This window comes from Galeopterus variegatus, unplaced genomic scaffold, assembly GCF_000696425.1.
Source record: "Galeopterus variegatus unplaced genomic scaffold, G_variegatus-3.0.2 Scaffold1514, whole genome shotgun sequence".
Taxonomy (NCBI): Eukaryota; Metazoa; Chordata; class Mammalia; order Dermoptera; family Cynocephalidae; genus Galeopterus; species Galeopterus variegatus.
Window position 1 is genome coordinate 244990 of NW_007727625.1, and position 8907 is coordinate 253896.

The 8907-nt window shown below is 43.1% G+C and overlaps 1 protein-coding gene and 1 long non-coding RNA gene across 3 annotated transcripts in view; one reads left to right on the plus strand and one right to left on the minus strand.

Annotated features, from left to right (window-relative positions):
• Positions 1–753: 753 nt before the first annotated feature.
• LOC103594248 lies at positions 754–1637 on the minus strand. Its single transcript, XR_550834.1, has 2 exons — positions 1541–1637; positions 754–1290 (listed from the first exon to the last, which is right to left on the minus strand). It is a non-coding gene; the product is annotated as an uncharacterized LOC103594248 (long non-coding RNA).
• Positions 1638–1720: 83 nt separating this feature from the next.
• The window catches only part of ZNF148 (zinc finger protein 148), a 124556-nt gene continuing 117369 nt past the window's right edge, over positions 1721–8907 (plus strand). The window contains exon 1 of one of the 2 annotated variants that reach the window (XM_008577453.1): positions 1721–1973. The gene's annotated coding sequence lies outside the window, so the exon portion shown is untranslated. The remainder of the gene's footprint in view (positions 1974–8907) is intronic. The other variant, XM_008577454.1, reaches the window with a different exon arrangement.

The following is an 8907-nucleotide window of genomic DNA, read 5'->3' on the forward strand; positions in this document are numbered from 1 at the left end:
CCCTTTTCAGTTATTAGTTTTCTCATTACCTAATACTGAGAGTCCCCATTTTACACAGCTGTTTCACTATTGTTTCTTTGTCATGGTACTGAGCAGAGAACTAGATCTATCCCTATTATCGGCAAACCATTGTGTGTAATCTCCAGGTCTTCAGCCCTTTTCAGTTATTAGTTTTCTCATTACCTAATACTGAGAGTTGGCTTCTTTGCTGCAAGAGGTGTTTTTTATTTAACATATGAATTTGATGCCATTGCAGATGCTAGAAGTTGCCAGAAGGCTATCCTCCAGATAACTGTCCCTTGCTCTAGCTTGTAGCACTGTTTTGCTGCAATTAACATTCAGAATATGCACTGTCATCTTATTAAAATTTATATTTCTTAATGGAGAAAGCACATGGAGAGTTGATTGTGGAGCTGTGGGTTAGCCTTGCTCTTCTTAGTTACCTGAGTCTAAATTAAGCTGAACCTGTGGGCCTCAGCTATTTCTAAACAGGCCTCACGATTTACTGAGGTTAATGCCTGGGGGAACATTAACCTTGCAGACACTAATCTAATTCAGTGTCATCACAAGTGCATAATACAGGAGTTTGGAGTTTTGCCAAAAAGCACTATTCAAATGAACATTCAGTTGGCAAGGGGTGGGAAGGTGGGTGTGGACAAGAGGAGAAATCCAGAAATGGTTATATAGATATTCGAATGACTCTTCCTTTCCCTCTCCCCTCAAAGGTTATGTTTAAGAATTGTAGAGAGGCACTAAATAAAAATCTTCATTTTATTATGAAAAATCGTAATGAAGGTGTTTCATCCCGCAGCAAGTTCCTGATGTTCATAGTCACTGAGCATCTTTTACGTTACACGCTGACCACATTGTTCTACGGTGAGGACACAAAGATGAGTGACTGTAAACCATCGCAGTATGCACAAGCACCTCAAAGCATTAATTAATGTGAGTTGAATTAACATTAAGAACTTCACCATTAAGGAGATCACAATTTGGCTAAGGTTACTTAAAGAGTCCCCAAATGATGAGACAACTGTACAATCCTAGCTCTGTGTAGATCATTGCCAAGTCTTTGCCACACAGCCCCAGAAGGTTTGGGCTTTAGATGATCTGAGCAGAAAATACTACGTTAAGACCCTGCCCAACAGGGCCAAGGGCCGGATTTCTTGCTCTTTCTTTGTACTCACACACTGCATCTCAGTTCGCAGACACTAATAAGGCTTGCCAGTTTCAAGAGCGCAGGGATGCGTCTTCCGGAGAAGTGGCATTTGAGGTGGTAGCGGCCAACGACTGCAGGTGGCGGGGGAGAAGGCTAGGTAAGAGGATAAACTAAAAAGCCAACAAGTTCTGGCCGATAACCTTTCACCTAGGTCCACACCCCTTCCAGTTCCCCGGCCGTGAAACGCTCCCGACCCGCAATCCTCCACTTCTCGGGGCTCTAGGCGTTAATTAAGGCTGAAGTGGGCGGGGGTGTTAACCCGCTCTCAAAGAGATTTCCTCAGTTCCGATCCTTTTCAATTCGCTTCCCTCCTGGGCCTACCCTGGGGGGCCCGCGGCTCTGGGCCAGCTTCCCCGGCCACGCTAGGCTGGTGACACGCAGGCGCCGGAATCGAAGCCACGCAGGGTCTTCCCAGACAGGTCGTAGCGCCAGGAGAGGGCGGACGCCGCGGAGCGCCTCCCGTGTGGTGGTCTTCCCACAATGCACCGGGCCGGCAGTGGCGGCGACCGCGGCGGCGCTCTAGCCGCGGCATGTCTGCGTCTCTACTGCTCTGGGAGGAGGAAGAGAAGGAGGAAGAGGAGGAGGAGGAGGAGGGGGAGGAAGAGGAGAAAGGCGCAGGGGTGGGAGCTGTTGCCGAAGCTGCTACAGCAAAAGTTCTCCTCCCTCCCCCCTTCCCCTCCTCTCAAGGCCCCTAGAAAGGTTGGAGCCGCCGCCGCTTGCAGTCGGTGACCGCGCGACTCTGCGCCCGCCCGCGGTAAAGCGCTGGGCCTGGCAGGCCCGGGCCCAGGGGAGGGCGGGGGAGGGGGAAGGGGCGGCGCGCGGGGGGTGCGCGCGGCGGTAAACGGCCTGACCCCGGGGGGAGCGAGCCGTGGCGAGACTGGGGGTGGTCGGGGGAACGGCCGAGGCCGAGGGAAACGCAGGGGCTGGCTGGGGTACGGGAGGAAGCAGGGCGCGGATGGTGGGTAGGGGGGTTGAGAAAGGATAATGACGGGGGTGGCGGAGGCGAGAAGGCGGCCTCCCAGGCTTGAGGGGGGTGTCAGAGGTAGGGAGGGAGGTGGGATGTTTGCATGGGGAGGCCAGAGAGTGCTGGGTGTGGGTGTGAAAAGGCTAGGGAGACAGCAGGTCTCTGTCCACCGTGCCTGGTGCAGTGTTTTATGCACCGCAGGCCTCAGTCACTGTTGCTGCCCAAGTGTGCTCTTTCGGAGAAGGGAAGGGCAGGGGTTGGAGAAAAGGGAATGCTTGCAGGAAACATAGTGGGAGTGTGAACAGGGAGAGAGGCCGGAGGAAAGATGCCGAATAGGTGGAGGAATGCAGGGGGTGGCTGTGGAGGAGTCTTGAGGATTCCGGGGGTGTTCATTGTTGCAGATACGTTAGGTATTTCGTTATGGAAAGAACTGAAGCGTTTCTAAGGAAAGGAAAGAAGGGCTATAGGAGTTTCCGTGAGTAGAAAAGACAGCGTCTGAAGCAAGAGGGAGTGCTAAATATTAGAGAAGATGCAGGGAATGCATAATAGAATACACAGATGTAGTATAATTAATAAATGTTAGTCCAAGGACTAAAGAGTTATTCCAGATGGGCCGGGATGGCCTAGTTCCGAACCTATTTGGGCTCTACAGTAGATGACATCTGGTAAGTGTGGGTCCCGGCTGTGGTTGGGGTCACTGAAAATTAGACCTTCCTTTGTAATTTGGTCTGAGACATTTTAGACCTGTACCAGCAAATATGAGAACCTCTGAAACAGACCTTGTGGAAGGGCCTGGCCTACGGGTATTCTCTAGGCCATGGAGTTTAGATTTTAGCAAATTTGAAGTATTGTCACTTACCAGAGGCTGGGTGAACACTATCTTGGCAGATGCTGGAATGGAAATTACTTGACTTGGCGGTTTTCTTCTTCACTGCCTAGCTTATCTGGTCCAGGAGAACTGGTGCCACATTATTCAGTCTGGATTGCAGTACACAAGATTATAATTAATGGTGGGGGGAGTCCATGCTTGGTGGCCCTTCTTTGGAGGCTCCATTTGTATCTCAAATTAGTCTAGTTGGCTGGATTGACTCCATAACTCCCAGGCTGATGGGATATCTTTTGCCATTCATAATTTCTGATGTACTCTCTCATGAGGCATGGTGGTATGGAAGAAAATGTATCAGCAAGCAAAATGTGTTCCTACAGAATAGAAGATCTAGAATATCTGTTTTGGTTTTAGGTTGCAAGGAGGTCAGGACTGGTTATCAGGAGGTCTAGGGGAACTTGAAGAGACTGGACGATTCTAGAGCCAGGTTGGAGGGAGGATTAGCATTTCTATATCAGGAAATGAACCAAGCTCTCTCAGTTGGATTTGCTGAGCTCACACCAGACCCTATTTCCAAGAGGGAAACTGTGGGCTAGATCAGTCCTCTTAAAATTTACCTGGATATTATTCACCTTTTGTTATTAAGAAAAACTATATACTCATTACATTGTAATATTTCTTTAACTGAAGAGAGGATAATAAGAATGTTAATTATGCCAGATCTTTTTATGGAATTAAAGGGCAAAGAGATTAATGGGGAAGATGGAATGAAATTTGGGAGAGGGAAGGGAAAATTCAGTCATTCATTCCTTTAGCAAATATCTCTAAAGGAGGATGATAATTTAGTATTAGAGTGGAGAAGGGCTTTATTTTTTCAATACAAATAATCCAGGATTATTATTTTTTTAAAAATTGGAAAATTTTCTATGTCAGTACATTTAAATATACTCATTCTTTTAAAGGGCTTCATTATATTACATAGTATGTTGTGCTCATTTTTATTGTCATCATAGAATGAGAGGACCAGTTTTTCTTCCCATCCCCTTACCAGCACTGTATATTACCTGTTCTTTTAATTTTTTTAAGTATAATGCACTTTAATATAGTATGTCATTATTGTTTTTCTCCCCTTTTAAGTTATTATCAAATGATACATGTATGTAATTTTAAAAATTGTTCTGTGGGGACTTATAATGAAAAGCAGTAATCCCTGTCACACCTGTCCATTGCAGTGCCACTTTCTAGAGGATATTACTTCTAAGCATTTGTAGTTCTTTTTTTTTTTAAAAAGATGACCGGCAAGGGGATCTTAACCCTTGACTTGGTGTTGACAGTACCACGCTCACCCAGTGAGCTAACCAGCCATCCCTATGTGGGATCCGAACCCAGGGCCTTGGTGTTATCAGCACCACACTCTCCCAAGTGAGCCATGGGCCGGCCCTAACATTTTTAGTTCTTATCATACTTTTCTCCAGGTCTCCAAGTAGTAGGCATATACAATTATTTCTTGATTTATCAAAATGACACTATCAAGTAGTCAGAAGACTTCCTTTTTTTTTGTCTTTTTCGTGACCGGTAAGGGGATCGCAACCCTTGGCCTGGTGTCACCCGCACCATGCTCAGCCAGTGAGCACACCGGCCATTCCTATATGGGATCCGAACGGACGGCGGGAGTGTTGCTGTGCTCCCAGCGCTGCACTCTCCCGAGTGCGCCACGGGGTCGGCCCTTTCTTTCTATGAATGAAAAGAATTTGTGTCATGGACATTATCCCCTTCTCCTTTCCAACCTTTGATAGTTATTACTTTAGTTCTTTTATTCGATGTTTTTGTATCTTTACATAATATACTTAAACCTTGATTTTAGAGTCCAACAACACTAGGTTGTATCTTTTAACTCCCCCCTATATTAGATGAGGATTTAGACTAAGAAAAACTTTACTGAAGTAGAGAGAGCATTTAAAATTAGACTGGATGAGATGATAAAGGGAAGTTTGGATGGACCTATAACAAAATGTTGTTGTAGGAAACAACATCTTTGCAGCATAAGATTTGCAGATTAGAGATGAGAAATTGCCTGACAATGATAATTGTTCGTTTTGGAATTACCAGGTTGCAGTGTTCTTTGACAGTCTTCTGGGGAATTTTAGTGTGGGAAAGAAATCTGGAAATGTATTAAAATGACTTTGAGTGTTCTTTCCTGGCTTCTATGGCAATCGTTAATGCTTTTAGGAAGGAATGGAATGCTTTTAGGAAGGAATGGATTGGTGTGGACATGTGTGTGTCTTTTTTGGAGGGGAGGGAGTAATGAGAAAATGTGATAAGAAGGAGAAAATGAGGGACAGGGTTTGATGGAAGTGGTGAGAGTTTGGGGGGAGGCTGAAGAAAAGGGCATTTGGATATAGTTAATGTGAAGATTTACTTTATAGTGGTGGGATTGGAATTCGTGGCAGTCATAAGGAAATTAGCAGATCTAAGTTATTAATATGTTGGGAATATGGTGGAAAAAACTATGCTGCTCATATATTAGGACAGAGTCATAAAATATTAGTGTTTTTGAAATTTGTGTATGAGGTGCAAGTCAGCATGATGGATATTGGGAGAATAGAAAGATATTGTTTCACTTTTAGGATGTCTTTAAGTAACTGTCTCTTGAGAGTCTTCCTTACTTTCAATAACAGCAGTATTCACATGTAGATGCTATGTATTCCTAAATTTTATGTTTGCTTATGGGAATTATTCTCTCTTTGTTTTGTAAATGGTAACTAGATTGTAACCTGCTCTGGAGCTAAGACTTTCTTTAATCTCTGAGGAAGCTCACAACAGCTTGATCCTTAAGTGCTTATTAATTACCTGTTGAATGACTAATAGAAAATATTGTTCAGTATTAGTAATAATACTAGTGGGACTGTAGGAAATTGCTGAGTACTATGGGGTATTGTAGGCAGAATTGTGTCTGTGTGTCTGTGTGTGTATTAGATTGAAGGACACAAGGGATATCTGACTAGGGACGACCATTAGATTTAAGGGAAGAAGACATAAAATGGGTTAGGATGGAACTGTAACAATCCTGCACAAACATAGAAGGGGTGGGACCAATGGGTGTTTTTAATCTGAGGCTAGTTTAATCTGGAGTAAATGTGGTCTGGAGCAGGGTGCTATTTTAATTTGTATTTTCTTACCTCAGGCATAAATGACTGTTTAGAGATTTTTAGGGCTGGCCAGTTAGCTCAGTTGATTAAAGTGTGGTGCTGATAATACCAAGGTCCAGGGTTCAATATCTATACCAGCCAGCCACCCCGCTTCCCCCCCGCAAAAAAAAAAGATTTCTAGCTATTTTAAGAATCTATCTGATTTGATTTAATTCATTTTTAGGGTAATAAAGAATATTAGGTGAAGTTTTTCCCCTCTAGGAATTACAGTATTGACATCCTTTTGGGGGAAAATGACAGTTGTGAAATAATTCAGTAACAGTGTAAGATTTCAGAAAATTGATTTTTTTAAAACAAATATCAAAATTATATCTCCAGATGAGAATTTTTATATTTTTGGTAGTCATTTTCAGTAGTAGTGATCAGAACTTTTTTGGAACACCTTTTCTTTCTTTCTTTCTTTTTTTTTTTTTATAAAAGATGACTGAGGGCCGGCCCGGTGGCGCACTCGGTAGAGTGCGGCGCTTGGGAGTGCGGTGGCGCTCCTGCCGTGGGTTCGGATCCCATATAGAGACCGGTCCGCTCACTGGTTGAGCACGGTGCGGGCGCGACACCGAGGGTTGCGATTCCGTTGCCGGTTGCGTGGTACGGGCGCGACACTGAGGGTTGCGATCCCGTTACCGGTCCTGAAAAAAGACAAAAAGGAAAAAAAAAAAATGACCTGTAAGGGGATCTCAACCCTTGGCTTGGTGTTGTGAGCACCACGCTCAGCCAGTGAGCCAACCGGCCATCACTATATAGGATCCGAACCTGTGGCCTTGGTGTTATCAGCACCGCACTCTCCTGAGTGAGCCACAGGCCGGCCCCTGGAACACCTATTCTGAATTACCTGTTGAGCCTCAAGCACAATTCTATATAATTTACCTATTTATTTAGTACCTATTGTGTGTTGTTGGGGGAGGGGACCTATAAAGTTTAGTAGAACATGGTCCCTATCCTTTAGGAGCTCATAATCTCTCCAGGATGGCACATTTGTAAATAATACAAGGCATAATGTTACTCTGAATAGTCTTGTTGGTGACAGATCTTTTTACTTTGAAAGATTTGATTTTTAGAAATGCTGAAGATCAAGATCAAATAGAGTGAATAAAAAATAGTTTTGCTTTAAATTCAGTTAGGCACAGAAATAGGAATGATTTTCTGGGTCGACTTAACTGATTTTGGAAAATACTCCCAAAGAGGAAGTCAGAAATATTTTGAACAGTGGTGATAGGTTCACATGTAGTTAGTTGGGCAGTAGATAAATGTTGGTTGAGTGCATCAGACGATTGGATGGATAGAGTGAATGAGTAAGTGGTAGCCTCTCATGGTAACTTATTTTAAAGAGGTCCACACTGATTTGAATATGTAAATAACTTCTGGGTATGTTTGTTAATAGACAGTTTCATTACTTTGAGCAAAGTATTTTATGATTAAGTTCTCAAATGAGTTTTACAGACAGTAAGGGCCATAGGAATTCACCAAATGGAGAAATGAATATTGGCTAAGGTTTGAGGAAAGGACTTTAGTGAACCATACTTTAGCTAGATATTTGAAAGGATTCCTTAGGGAATCTCAGAGAGGAACTAAATGGCTCTAAAGTTCTTTTACAGCCCTAGAATGAACCTAGAGTCTGGATCTATTTTTGTCCAAATGCTTTCTCCTTATTTCGTTTTATCTACTCCTACTTGTTTGTTCCTTTTCAAATTCACATTTGTTGGATAGAGGTGAGACCCATGTAACAACTGGGGGTCTATTTCCATCTATGTCTAGTGTAACTTTTAGTTTATCATTTCTTGAGCCTGTACCCCACAAATTACTTCATCTATATGAGTGAAGACTGTGAGTCAACTTGGCCCTGTTGGCATTTTCCTGCATGCTTTTTCTCAAAGCTGCTTTCTGAATTACAGAATAGAATAGACAGAAGTGAGGGTGTCTGTCCAGTAGACACATGCTTGGTGAATAAATGAATGAATTAGAAGGAATTTGAGATGATGTAGGAGATCTGAATGATCTATATGTTTTCTGTTTCTGTTTCATTTATTTATAACCTGCCTTTTTCTACAAAGAACTTAATGGAGCTGACAAAAATATGTGCACTAGAAATGAATTGAAATAATTTTAGGAGGTCTAGTTGAAGAGCAAATGAAGATTGAAAAATCTGTTTAAAGAATATAAGATCCATCAGTATAGATGTTAGAGAACTAGGAATAAGGTGGAAGGTGAGCAGATGGGGAAGGAAGGGTGATATCCAATAGAAAGGATGATTCAGAAAGAAGGAAAAGAATTATTGAAAGATGACAGATTATGTTTAGAGGAAAGCATGAGAAAATGGAAGGTATAGAGGATTATCTGAAAGGGCTATTTTGGGCCAGCCCGTGGCTCACTCGGGAGAGTGCGGTGCTGAAAGGGCTATTTTGAGGAGGAAGATGGTAAAACTTTTTTTTTTTTTTTTGGCTGCTAGCTGATATGGGGATCTGAACCCTTGACCTTGGCTGCTTGAAGGATAAGAGTTAACAGAAGTTTGGAATGTAGTAGAAATTATTCAATTATGTTGATTTATAACTGAAGGTTTCAGAAAATGATGGGGTGAGTTATCTTTATTTAGCAGATAGTTCACATTGGTTATATGCAAAAGCATTGTTAGACGGGCCGGCCCGGTGGCGCACTGGATAAGTGCGCCGCTTGGGAAGCGCGGCGGCGCTCCCGC